Source organism: Muscardinus avellanarius (assembly GCF_963383645.1).
Source record: "Muscardinus avellanarius genome assembly, chromosome: 12".
NCBI lineage: Eukaryota > Metazoa > Chordata > Mammalia > Rodentia > Gliridae > Muscardinus > Muscardinus avellanarius.
The window spans coordinates 71455317-71467437 of record NC_137798.1 but is presented as its reverse complement, the minus strand read 5'-3'; the positions used below and the strand labels follow the sequence as shown (position 1 = coordinate 71467437).

Below are 12121 nucleotides of genomic sequence, written 5' to 3'. Positions count from 1 at the left end.
ATAAGTTTTGTCGCATCTCCAGTATCCTGGCATCCGCCACCTCCTTGACCCCTCTCCGATATTTTCCTTTTTTCTTTTTATTTTCCTTTTTTACAGGGACCTTCAGGGTGGAGAGGGGTTCGCCTAGGGGTGCCCCGCCAGCGCCTGCCCACCCACCCAGGGTCGGGGCCAGGGGCCCGGACCACAGGGTCCTTCCGGGTAGAGAGGGGGGTCGCCTAGGGGCGCCCCGCCAGTACCTGCCCACCCACCCAGGGTCAGGGCCAGGGGACCCGGACCACAGGGTCCTTCCGAGTGGAGAGGGGGGTCGCCTAGGGGCGCCCCACCAGCGCCTGCCCACCCACCCAGGGTCGGGGCCAGAGGGGTCCTTCCGGGTGGAGAGGGAGGTCGCCTAGGGGTGCCCCACCAGCGCCTGCCCACTCGCCCAGGGTCGGGGCCAGGGGGCCTGGACCACAGGGTCCTTCTGGGTGGAGAGGGGGGTCGCCTAGGGGCGCCCCGCCAGTGTCTGCCCACCCGCCCAGGGTCGGGCCAGGGGGCCCGGACCACCTAGAAATAATTTTAAAATGGTACTTCCTAGAGACTTCTGACTCTGCATAGATAAAGTCAAAAGAGAGTATTTCTCTCACCTTAAAATCAAGAACACACCGAACAAACAAAAAATTATTGTTTTAAAACCTTCACAAGCTGGGCATGATGGAGCATGCCTATAATCCCAGTACTGGAAGGCTGAAACAGGAGGATTACAGGTTTAAGGCCAGCCTCAGTAACTTAAGTGAGGCCCTCCAAAACTTAGTGAGATTCATTCTTTCTTCTTTCCTTCCTTCCTTCCTTCCTTCCTTTTTTTTTTTTTTTTTGTTGTGGGGGGGGTGTTGGGGATGAAATCCAGGGGCATTTGATCTCCAAGCTACACCCCTTGCCCTATTTTTTATTCTTTATTTTGAAACGGGGTCTCACTAAGTTGCAAAGGGCTTCACTAAGTCCTCTGGTCTCATCCTCCCAAATGCTGGGATTACAAGTGTGCACCTCCACACCCAGCTAGTGAGACTCTATTTCAAAGTAAAAAATAAAATAAAATAAAATAGGACTGGGGGTGTAACTCAGAAGTAGAATGCCACTGGGTTCAATTCCCAGTACACACACACACACACACACACACACACACACACACACACACAAAATCACAAGAACCTAAATTAACTAAATATAGAACATTGGAGGTATTTTTCATTCACTATGTGTCGCACGCAGTGACGACTCTTACACGATCTTCCTCAAGCAGTTTTATTACCCCAGTTTCAATGCTCTCTCAACGCCCTCTCAGGTAAAAACAACATCAGTCTTCTATCTCCTCCCTCATCACTCCACCAACCCTCTTAGCTCCCCCCGCTAGGGCATGCGCGCTTTTAACCTTCTCCTGGGCGGGCAGGTGGTAGCACGAGGCGCTGCGTCACTAATCATCCGTAAGGCGCCTGACAGGGCTCACTGCGCAGGCTCAGGGCACCGCCAGCCTCGTGAGCCTCGTGACTTGGCTGCAAGCCCAGGCGCCATCTTGAGTCCACGCTGGCAACAAGCCTGGGTGCCACCTCAGTCCTGCCGAGTGGGCCCCAACATATCTCCCTTTTTGTTTTATTAAAATAAGGCTCGGGATCGTGCCTGTCTTAGGTTGCCGACCCTCAAGGACCATTCTTACCCGTCATTGGGAGAACAATAGCATGATTGTTTCCCTGTCTTAGGTTGAAAGGTCCCGGGGACGATCTTACCCGTCACTGACTACCGATCCAGCATACTGAGCCATACATGGGGAGATAAGCCAGCTTCAAGGGCTGCCATAGCTTGCACCAATATGCGCTGTTGTTGCAGTGTGCGTTGTCGAGTTCGCCTGATATATCCAACCATGAAACATCATGCTACCATCAGCAAGAATGCCCAGAACGCCATGCCACCCCAGTCTTTTAAAAAACCCAATGTTCCATGTATTAAGTCCATTCATTGTTGTACTGCGGCGACTTCCACGCGGGTAGAATTAATTGCAGCGATGGATGCTCATAGCTCAATCATGGTGTGTTCAAATTCACGGCTCCAAGTTCCTAGAAGCGTCTTGCTTAATTGACGAAACAAATTGCCTGCATGGGAGAAATTCTGATACTGCACATACGTTATACATATAGTCCAGATAATTGAGCTTGCTGAGCCATGCCAGCAGCCACATGTGAGGATAGAGCATTCATAGTGGCTGCAATAACTGCCACGGCCACAGAGGCCACAATTACAGCAATAAGAGCAGAAATTCCAAAGTCTCCAAGGGTGCATAGAAGCATAGCAGAAAGTCAGAAAACAGGTATCAATAAAACAACCTCATTAACCAAGGTAAAGGAAGAGGGAAAGTAGAAATAATTCCCCAAAGATCTTAAAGAAAACAACTCATCTCTACGGTACCGAGCAGCAGTTTACAACTCTTACGTTAGGAACTAATCTTCTGACCTATCCTTTACACATTAGGCGCCTTTTCCAACTAACCTCAGGTGTCTTCCATCTATGGTGGCGGATTAGGAGAGGGAGGGGGAGGAGCAGAAGGTTTAGGGCGTTTCATTTTTTCTATGAATTCTAACAGAGCTTCTTCCTTCTTAGAAATCTCTTTCGCTTTCAAATTTTCTAAAATGGCTGCTTTCACTTTAGCAACCTTAGACCTTTTCGTCGCAACACCTGCGAACCTTCACAACGCTGTCCCTCGCTTATCCGCGAGCCTCGCTTATCCGCGAGCCTTATTTACTTCTATCTTGTCGAATCAGGACCAGCCCGATTCTCTAACTTGCTTACACTAAAAAATATCCTCCTTAATGGAGCCCCCTTTGATCGGGGTAACTTGCTTACACTAAAAAATATCCTCCTTAATGGAGCCCCCTTTGATCGGGGAAAATAACCCTCCGTAAACGGAGCCTCCTCCTCCTTTTTCGGAGTCAAAGGAGTACTTACCAGCCAGCTGCCCTGGACTGCCGAGGTTCTGATCAAAGACACGATCTTCCTCAAGCAGTTTTATTACCCCAGGTTCTTGTACAGTTACCAGCCAGCTGCCCTGGACTGCCGAGGTTCTGATCAAAGCGAAGTTCCCCGTACGGGCCACCACTTGTCGCACGCAGTGACGACTCTTACACGATCTTCCTCAAGCAGTTTTATTACCCCAGTTTCAATGCTCTCTCAACGCCCTCTCAGGTAAAAACAACATCAGTCTTCTATCTCCTCCCTCATCACTCCACCAACCCTCTTAGCTCCCCCCGCTAGGGCATGCGCGCTTTTAACCTTCTCCTGGGCGGGCAGGTGGTAGCACGAGGCGCTGCGTCACTAATCATCCGTAAGGCGCCTGACAGGGCTCACTGCGCAGGCTCAGGGCACCGCCAGCCTCGTGAGCCTCGTGACTTGGCTGCAAGCCCAGGCGCCATCTTGAGTCCACGCTGGCAACAAGCCTGGGTGCCACCTCAGTCCTGCCGAGTGGGCCCCGACAACTATGGAGCAGTATAAATGGGGTAAGAGAAAACCAGAATAAATTTTAATTAGTGTTTAAAAAGCAAGTGTCAAATACGATGATAGTTATAATCTGTAAGCCTTCAGCCACAAAGAAAGACCTCATTCATTAGACAACTCTTTCCTTCTTTTGGCTAAGCTCTCTCCCAGGTGAAATATTGTCCAGCTGCCTGGGATTTTTATTGGGGAAAGAAATCTCATGCCTAGAAATGGTCAAGATAAAGTTCCAAATTTTCAAAACAGATCTATGTAATCTCCTACCCCTTTAGCCCTGTAATAAACAAGAAGCAGTTGAGTAGCAATGATCTTTTTGGAAAACGGTCACATTTACCAAGACATGTGCCCCCGGAGATGATATAGTTAAGTCAGAAACCGTTTGACTTTTAATTGAGGAAGCCAATCCTGTGATTAACAAACCAGACACCTATGGATGGGATGCAAAATAGAAACTCCATCACACTACTGGCCACTGAGATTGGCCTTTGTGACAAAAGACATGCCATTAACAGACTAGTTCACAAGGCCAACAGCATGAACACTGGTTTCAAGAGCCACAACAGACAGAATGACCAAAAGTCAGATGATCCAACTGGATATCACTAGCATAACCTGTAAAAGCATCAATAAGAATAAAGCACCAAGAATAGGCCCAAGAGGGGGTGAAAGGTCTTCACTACAAGAAAAACAAGTCAATTTTTTTCAGGGGTAATAAGTTTGGTAGGAAGTAATGGCTTCTGCATCAGAAACATATAGTCCTTTATTTTGGGCAAGTTCTATGATATTAGAAATATTGCTATTTCAGGTACAATGTTGGAGCCATGGGGCCATGGTAGTGAGCTGAGTAGTAGAGACTGGAATATCACCTTGAGTCTTGTCAATCTCATAAGAAAACAGTTCCTTATTCTAGGCACTAACATGAATGACCTACACTTTACTACTGCCAGGTATGATATATCTTCCCAGCTTGTGGTCCCATAAAGGCATGTTATATAACCTATTTTTCCAAAGTGAAGCCACTGGCCATAGCCTAAAACTTAAAGAAAATACAATATACTCTAACCTCAGAAATATCACTAAAGGAAGAAGTTGGCAAACTTTTTTCTGAAAAGGGCAAATAGCTCATATTTTAGGAGCTGCTCCATACAGACTGTTGAATATTCTTTCATTTCCTCCTAATACTTTAAAAAATGGAAAATATCAGCTCAAGCTTAAAAGTAGCACAGATCAAACTGCAGCCAGATTTGGAACACGGGCTTATCTATCAACCCCTAAAGGTAAAAAAAAAAAAAAAAAAAAAAAAAAAAAAAAAAAGGCTTTCAATTCAGGCCTCTGTGCTGCATCAGCCCTTATCACAGCCTCTGGTCTTTCGAGAGTTGGCCTTGGAGCTGGAAGGTGGCTGCCACCCAGTGGACACCATCAGCTTTTCACTTAGCTGAACCAGTGAACTAAGCCCATTAAGGTAAACAATGTATACTACACAGAATCAGTCCAAGGCTTTATCTACAAGGCCAATATAATAACATTTTTACTACAAATTTTATTCAAATCTCTAAGATAAATTCAGTGTGTATTTTCCTAAACCAAAGCATAGACCAAGGTGCCTAAAAGGCGCATGTCTAAGTTTACAGTAAAATCCACAAAATTACTTGAGATGATCCCAGGCTAGAAATATGGACACTGAAGAAGAGCATAAAAATTTTTTAAATGGTAGATACACGAGGATAAGTATGTAAAATTTTCTCTCCTTTTGTTGCTTGCACCAGGGTTGGTGACCAAGCCCTAGAGTTGCTTGTTCTTTCATGTAGCTCTTGATATTTAGAAAGCACCCAGGCTCCGAGCACTTACAAACCACTGCAGCTCTTCAGCCCAATTTTCCCTCTCTGTATAGGAAGACAGAATACAAACTGAGAATATGGCAATGATCAATAAAACATAGTATCATATTTATTTTCAGCCTTGAGCAGCCAGCTCAAGTTCAACCAAGCTAACTTCTAACATTGCTGGTTCACTCAAAGTTATATATCCTTGCTACTGAAACAGTTCATTTCAGCTTCAATAATTCATTGAGCAGACACCATAATAATGCCTTTTAACTAAGTCCATGGAACTTGCCATCACACTGTCAGTATAACCTTTTATTCTCTCATATGGAGAAGATTGAACAATAACCAAAGTATCATTTTGGCAGCTTGTGTTAATTGGATCCATAGCTTAACCTCTAAACATTCATTAGTAAGTATGGCAGTGAGAGGATTCCCTCCCTACCCAGTCCTCATACCCAACATTTCGGCAAAAGCATTGACTATCAGAGCCTAGGGAATTTCCTACATTTCTCTTGGGGGTCCTTGTACTTCCTTCTTTCAAAAAGCTGTATCTCTATCAGAATGCTATTCATTTAGCAAGATTGCATTTACTATACATACATATATATATATTGCTATAATTAATAAATTTACCAAAGTTGCAGAACAGAACACAAGGTTAATATACAAAAAATCAACTGTATTTCTATATATTAGCAATGAACAATTGAAAAAGAAAATCTGATGTACTACGACAGTAACATACAAAATATGAAATAGTTGAGGAAGAGATCTGAAAAGAGATTTTTTTTTTAATTGGTACTGGGGATTGAACCCGGGTCATTCTACCTCCAAGCTACACCCCAGCCCTTTTTATTTTATTTTATTTTTTTTGAAACAAGGTCCCCCTCCTTCGGTTGCGGTTGCAGTTGCAGAAAGTCTCCCCATGTCACTACGGCTGCCTTTGAATCTGCAGTCCTATCAGAGCCTCCTAAATTCTGGGATTACAGATGTGTGCCACCACATTCTATAAAAACAGATGTAACTGATCTGTACACTGAAACTATAAAACTACTGAGAAAAATATCTAAATAGAGATATATACCTTTCTTGTAGATCAGAAGCCTAATACAAAATTTAATCTATTATCAATTCAACGAAATTACAGTTCAAAATTTAAGTAGACTTTTTTGCAGAATTTGATAAGCTAATTCAAAAATCCTCATGGAAATGCAAAAGACATAGAAAAGGAAAAAAAATGAAAAAAAGAACAAAATTGGAGAGTTGATATTGCCTAATTTTAAAAATTATTATAGCCAGGCGTGGTGGTACACGCTTGTAATCCTTGCCCTTGCGAGGCGAAGACAGGAGGATCTCGCAGGTTCAGAGCCAGCCTCGCTGGCTTAAGAGACCCTGTTTCCAAATTTAAAAAATACAAAATAGGTCTGGGAGTATAGCCCAGAGGTAGAAGTGCTTCCAGGAACCCCAGTGCCACCAAAAATAAAATAAAATAAAATAAAATTTATTATAAAGATAAAACAATTCAAACAATATGGCATTAATGTAAAACAAATAAATAGATCGAGAAGGGGTAAAAAGAGCCCAGAAAAGAGACCTTCTCATATATGTAAATGTGTTCTTAGTTAAAGGCGCAGTGGTAATTAGGTAGAGAGGAATTATTAGTCTCCCATCAAATGACAGTAGGAATATTGAATATATAGAAAAAATAGATTTCAATCCAAACCTCAGACCACATACAAAAGCTAATTCAAATGCATTACAGACCTAAAACTGTTTAGTTTCTTTAAAAAAAAAAGGAGAAAAATCTTTAAATTTTTCTTTCTTAATAACTTGAGAGCCGGCAGCACAATATTCTCTAGTTTCATCCATTTTCTTGCAAATAACATACTTTTGTTCTTTATGGCCAAGTAAAATCCCATTGTATATATATATGCCACATTTTCTTTATCCATCCATCTGTTATGGAACAAACACCTAAGCTGGTTCCATAACTTGACTATTTTGAATTGTGCTACAATAAACATAGGTATGTATTTATTACTATAGTATTGTGACTTTAATTCTTTTAAAAAGATACAAAGGCATGGTATAGCTAGGTCATATGGTAATTTCATTCCTAATCTTTTGAGGAACCTCCATTCTGATCTCCATAATCTTTTTACTAATTTACAATCCCACCAAAGGTGTATGAGCATTCTTTTTTTCTTATATCCTCACCAGCATTTACTGTTTGTATTCTTGATAACTGACACTTTTTATTTTGTTTTTATATTATCTTTATTTTATTTTTAAATTTTATATGCTTTTATTGTTGCATTAGTCTCACATTATAATGTAAATCACATTGACAATTACATATATGTATACAGCATTTGCCCCCCCACCTCCCTCCCAATACAAGAGTACCAAGATTGACATTGGTATATTCACATGTATACACAGAGTCAATGGTAGTATTTACATTAATTAACCTCTGACTTTATCCTCTACTACCCTTAGATCTTCTCCCTGACTCCACTGAAGTTTCTCCTCCATTATATGTAGTCCCTCTGGTATCGCAATTACTCCCTATCCTAAACACATTAGAGAAAACATATAACCCTTCACTTTTTGTGATTGTCTAATCTCACTTAACATAATATTCTCCAGGTCCTTCCATCTCCTTACAAAGGACATAATTTTGTTCTTTTTTATTGCTGAGTAAATTCCATTGTTTGTATTTCCTATAATTTTGTAATCTATCCATCTGTTGATGAACACCTGGGTTGATTCCAAAATTTGGCCATTGTGAATTGTTCTGCTATTAGCATGGGTATGCATTTATTACTGTAGTTCTCCAATTTCAATCACTTTGAAAAAGATATTCAGTAGTGGTATAGTCAGATCATATGGTAGATCCATTCCCATTTTTCTAAGGAATCCCCACAATGATCTCTATAGTGGCTATCCCTGTAAAAAAGGACTAATATCTGGTATATACAAAGAACTTAAAAAGCTTTACACTAGAAAAACAAACAACCCAATCAAGAAATGGGCAACTGAATGAGTAGACATTTCACAAAAAAAGAGATACAAATAACCAATAAATACACAAAAAAGTTCAACATCATTAGCAATCAAGAAGATGAAAATCAAAACTACACTGAGAATCCACCCAATCCAAACGGCAACCAACAAGAAGTCAAACAATAAATGTTGATGAGGAAATGGAGAAATAAACTCTTCTACACTGTTGGTGAAACTGATGACTGATCCTCTAACAGGAGTTAGATAGACTCTCAATATTGTTTTGACTTGTATTTCCCTGATTGGTAATAATGTTGAATACTTTTTTTAATGTATTTGTTGGCCATTTGTACTACTACTTTTGAAAAGTGTTTATTCAGTTCATTTACGCTTGTGTATTGGGGAAGTAGTATTGGAAGATTGAGCCTAGGGGAATTCTACCCCCAAGCTATACCCTCAGCCCTATTTTATTTTTTATTTTGAAACAGAGTCTTGCCAAGTTGCTGAGGCTGGCCTTTAACCTGCAATCCTACTGTCTCAGCCTCCCAAGTACTGGGATTATAGGTGTGAGCCATCACACCTGGTTGCAAATGCCCATTTTTAACTGGGTTATCTATGTTTTCTCTCATATGGAAGCTGACGAGAAAAATAACAAAGTGACTTCAGATAAATGAGAGACACCAACAAAATAGTAAGAGTTGGAGAATAGTTAGGGAGAAGAATAAAAGAGGACTGAGGAAAAAAATAGTTCAAAAAATATTATGTATCACTACCCATCTCACTAACATATACAAGAAGAGAGGGAGTAGAGAGCAGGGTTTAATGTGGAGGGAAATAAACCAAGTGATGAGTACATGTATGTTTGTATTCCTTTGAACTTCACTATGATGTAAAATAACAATGCCATAATAATAAAAATTAAGAAAAAATTTTGAGAGCAAGGCACAAAGGCACACACCTATATTATTCCTAGTACTTTGGAGACTGAGAAGGGAGGTACAGAGGTTTGAGGGCAGTCTTAGCAACTTATTGAGACCCTCACCAACTTAGTAAGACCCTGTTTCAGAAATAAATAAATAAAAAGGGCTAGGGGGGTGTAGCCCAGAGGTAGAATGCCTCTGGGTTCAATTACCATTACCATTTTTAGCCGGGTGTGGTGGCACACGCTTGTAATCCCCGTGCTCGGGAGTGTGAGACAGGAGGATCACACAGGTTCGAAGCCAGCCTCGGCTGGCTTAAAAGACCCTGTTTCCAAATAAAATATAAAATAGCTCTGGGAGTGTAGCCTGGAGGTAGAAGGCCCCTGGGTTCCAGCCCCAGTACCACCAAAATAAATAAATAAATAAACAAACAAACAAACAAACAAACAGGCTGTGAGTACGGTTCAATATTCACTTCCAGAAAAAAAAGAGAACTTCCAAGAATCAAAAACAAAAAATACAATCCATAATAGAACAAATGAATAAAATGAACCTCATTAAAATGTAACTTTTCTTTTGAAATACTCATAGACTCACAGAAAGTTACAAAAACTGTACAGAGTTCATATATCCTTCACTCAGCTTTCCCCAGTAATAACATATTATTTACTAGAAGTATCAAAGTCAGGGAAATTGACATTTGAACATTACTGATAAGTGCATTAAAATTTTATTCAGTTTTCATCAGTTTTTATATGTATTCATGTGTTTATATTTCTATAATTAGTTGTGTATAATTTTATATATCATGTATAAATGTGTTTATTCACTATCATATCATCAAGATATGATAGTTTTGAAAATTAATCCAAAACTACAACACAACTTTTTCATTACTATCTCTTTGTATTCATATCCACCTCCCATCCCATCCCTGGCTCTGGCTCTTTGGCAACCACTAATCTGGCTTCAGTTCTACAGTTTGGTTCTTTTTTTTTTTTTTCTTTTCTTAATTTGAGAATATTATATATATGGCATCATAAATTATGTAACCTTTTGGAACTGACTTTTTTTTTTTTTACTAAGCCTAAAGTCCTTGAGGTTAACCTGGACGCTTCATTTATCATTCATTCATTTGCATTACTACCATTTTATGGCTATACTAGAGTTTTTCTTAATCATTCACTTACTGGTTTTCAGTGTTTAGGCTATTACAAATAAAGGTCTAAGTAATATTCATGTAATATACACATACAGGTTCTCAGCTGAATATAAGTTTTCATTACTCTGGGATAAATGCTCAAGAATGAAATGACTGAACCATATGGTAAATATATGTTTTGTTTTATAAGGAACTCACAATAGTATTTCCAAATCCACTATACCATTAGACACATTCCCATCAGCAATTTATGAGAAACCATGTTTTTCTACATCCATACCAGCATTTAATATGATCAGTGATTTTATTTTAGTTTTTTGAACAAGTTTGTAGCATTTTAATATGGTCCTAACTTTGATTTCTCTAAAGATAATGATACTTAACACCTTTTTATGTGCTTATATGCCATCCAATTGTTCTTTTTGGTGAAATATCTGTTCATGTCTTTTGCTCATTTTATAGCTGGACCATTCATTAACTTGTTGACACTGCCGTAACAAAATACCACAGACTGGGTGACATAGCAGAAATGATTTTCACACAGTACTAAAAGCCAGAAACTCAAGATCAAGGTATCAGCAGGTTTGGTTTCTTTTGAAGCCAATTTCCTTGGCTTGCAGAGCTAGCCTTCTTTCTGTCTTTATATCAGCATCCCTTGGTCTCTATGCATCCATGTCCTAATCTCTTATTATTATAAAGATGCCAATCATATTGAATTAGTACCTACCCACATTAACTCATGTTAATGAGTTACATACCTTTCTACGTAGGTAGGTGGGGTGTGTATGTGTGTGTGTGTGTGTGTGTGTGTGTGTGTGTGTGTGTGTATAAATGTATGTATATATGTAAGTAAGTAATGTGGTACTGGGGACTGAACCCAAGAGCATTTTGTTTCTGAGCTATATCCTGTGCTTTTTTATTTTGAAACATGAGTCCCACTAAGCTACCATATACTTGTCTCTGAGGTGTAGCTCTGAGGTGGTTCCATCCCAAGTACCACAAAATAAATTAATTAATTAACAAACAAACAGACAAACAATGAAAAATTTTTTTAAAAAATTAGACAGTGTGGTGCCACACAATTGTAATCCCAGTGCTTGGGAGGGCTGAGAAAGGAAGACTGTAGGTTCATAGCCAGCCTCAGCTACTTAACGAGGCTCTCTGCAACTTAGTGAAATCCTGTTTCAAACTAAAAACTAAAAAATAAGGTTGGGAATGTAGCTCAGAGGTACAACGCCCCTGGGTTCAATCCAACCAACACACACACACACACACACACACACACACACACACACACACACACACACAGTGATGACATTTCTACTCCTAAGTATTTATACAATGAATAAAAAGCAAATATCCACACAGACTTACACATGTATGTTTACAGCTGTTTTATTTGTAGCAAGGAAAATTAGAAAAAACCTCATGTCTATGAACAGGTGCAGAGACAAATGCCCCTGTAGCCAGTTGAAATCTGAGCAAGCCAAAGCCAACTTTTATAGAAATAGTAACAAAGCCACAGTGCCGCTCCAGAACATTAGTTTGGAGAATATAATTGTTTACTATCATCAAGAGTTTTCCAGCTGGGAGAGAAGAGACACAAACAAATAACTGTAAAAAGTACAAATCAAGAGCACTAAAATGGTTACAGTTAAAGAGTAGTAATACCAAATGTTGCTGAATATAAGGAG

The 12121-nt window shown here is 40.0% G+C and overlaps 1 protein-coding gene across 9 annotated transcripts in view; it reads right to left on the bottom strand.

The window, feature by feature from the left end:
- The window catches only part of GPHN (gephyrin), a gene marked incomplete at both ends in the record, with an annotated part of 546660 nt that overhangs the window by 426868 nt on the left and 107671 nt on the right, over positions 1-12121 (bottom strand). The window lies entirely within an intron of this gene.